Source organism: Phalaenopsis equestris, unplaced genomic scaffold (genome assembly GCF_001263595.1).
Source record: "Phalaenopsis equestris unplaced genomic scaffold, ASM126359v1 Scaffold231587, whole genome shotgun sequence".
NCBI classification, from domain to species: domain Eukaryota; kingdom Viridiplantae; phylum Streptophyta; class Magnoliopsida; order Asparagales; family Orchidaceae; genus Phalaenopsis; species Phalaenopsis equestris.
In genome coordinates this window covers 1706-4273 of record NW_018249557.1, presented here as the reverse complement: position 1 = coordinate 4273, position 2568 = coordinate 1706, and positions in this window count along the sequence as shown.

Here is a 2568-nt window from a genome sequence, read left to right as displayed (position 1 = left end):
AATTCGGTCCTATCGTTTGGGTGCTGAAGTGTACATGTTAGCCCTCAGGTGAGGGGAACGTGGGAGCTCCGAAGTGAGAGCCGGTATCCTCCCAGCCTAGCCGCAGATTTAGTAAACAAGCATAGGATTAGTCAATGTTCTTTATGCCTGGACCAAAGGGTAAAGAATATGCATGCTCCTATTTGGCATAATATAAATTGAACTAATTCATTTTATCCATTCACTATATTTTCTTGACAAGGAGAAGGATACTTTGTTATATATTGAATATCACAATTGAACCCTACATTATATCATTAGTTATTTATTAGTTATTAAAATTATTTATTTATTTCAATTGCCTTTTAGTGACAGATAAGCAAATTGAATGTCATTGCTGTGATTAAAGTATTGCTTTTCTAAGGTCTTAATCCGTAATTTCAAACTACTCCCTGTGAGATCGATAACTAGGGCTCCATTAGAGCCCTATATTACTTGAGATATGTATACTTTCATTGATAAGTGTCACTTTACAATTATTGAATATCTAATACATCCATATTTATCTTATATTTTATTGCATATATAAAGTCGCGGTCAAGTTTTTGGCATCGTTGCCGCGGATTAAATCTTCTAGTAGCACCATCAAATTCTTGTATTTGTCAATTTACAAAAAGTAGGTCACCCAAAACTCGAATGGCCATGAGGCAACAGTTGGGTGTAGCACATTCGGAGGCTGGTGTAAGACTACCCAAAGCACTTGGCATTGGTGACATCTTCTAGTTGTATCCATGCAATCGGACATCATTGCTGGCCAATAATATCTGAGTCTTTTGATCTTCATTTTCATTTTCGGCTCGGACTGGTTAGCGCCACACAATCCGGCATGTACTTCTTTGACAATATTTTGTGCTTCGGCTCTGCTCAAACTCCATAGCCACATCTGGTCGAATGATCTTCTGTAGAGAATGTTTCCCACCAGGGCGTAAGACATGGCCCTTCTTGTGATGCAGTGCGCCTCAGACTTGTTTTCTGGCAGCTTTCCATCATGCAAATATTCTATTAATGGCTTGTGCCAATCTTTGTTGATGTCTGTAATTGTATTCACAGTTTCTTCTTTTCCAAGTTTGTCTTTTGAAGTCATTTTAAGACAAGACTCATCTTCCTTGCACCGTGACTTCGATGCAATCCTCCGGGGGACACGCCATTTTCTCAGCGACTTTTGCTAGAGTGTCGGCATGGGCATTATCTCCCTAAAGAATCTGGTAGAAAGTCACCTCAGGAATCTGCTCCAGGAGCTTCATCGTGTACTGAAGGTATTCGACTAATCTTGGTTTCAAGATTATGTATTGTCTGATGACTTGTTGGATGACAAGTTGAGAGCCGCCATAAATGGCAATGTTTGTTATATCCATTGAGATTGCCAATTCCAATCCGGTGATTAAGGCTTCATATTCTGCTTCATTGTTGGTGCACGGCTCTGCCAGGTGGTATGAGAACCTCAACATACCCTTATCTAGAGTAATAAAGATCAAATTGATCCCTGCTTTGCCTGGTATAACTGTGCCTGATCCTTTGTCTTTTCTGGCTGATGAAGCACCATCAAAATACATTTCCCAGTGCTGTGACTAGAAAATTCCATTTATAGTATTTGCTCGTTTGGTAACTCGTCGTTGAGAGAGGACCCAGCTCGCAGTGGGTGTGCAGCGAGAAAATCTCCCAAAATCTGTCCCTTGATAGCACGGAGGGGCACGAAAGTAATATAAAATTGCAATAAGATCATTCACCATCCCGCTAAACATTCGGAGAGTGTTGGTCAGGTCATCAAATATTGCAATGGATTAACTTTTGAAATTAGGGTGATCTTATGAGAAAGCATGTAATGTCTAAGCTTTTGAGCGGCAAAAATTAGTGCTAGACAATGCTTCTCAATAGCCAGATACCTTACCTCCATCGGTATTAGACGACGACTCAAGTAGTAGAGAGCATTTTCTTTTCCCTCCTCATTGACTTGGGCTAAGAGGGCTCCAAGAGAGTCATCCAAAGCCGCGGTATAAAGTATCAATGGTTTTCCTGAGATAGGGACTGCCAAAACAGGAGGTGTCATTAAATATTGTTTAACATCCTCAAAGGCCCGCTGGCATTTCTCTTCCCAAATAAATTGGGCGTCCTTTTTAATTAATGTCGAGAAAAGTTGACACCTACCTGAGAGATTAGAAGTAAAGCGTCTCAGATATGCCAACTTCCCCTGGAAGGAACGTAACTGCTTAAAGGTTTTAGAGAGAGGCATTTCTAAGATAGCTTTAATCTTTTCCGGGTCGATCTCGATTCCCCGATCATGGACAACGAATCCTAGAAATTTTTCGGAGGTGACGCCGAAAGCGCACTTTAAGGAATTCATTTTAAGGTCATATCATCGTAACCGTTCAAACACAATACAATCCTCAAATCGTACAACTGGTCTAGTTTTCATTTACTTTTGATGACCAGATCATCCACGTAGCATTCATCTTGATTCTGTGATTGTGGATGAGGTCGTCAAAGATCTTCGTCATAACACGCTGATATGTTGCTCTGGCGTTCTTTAGG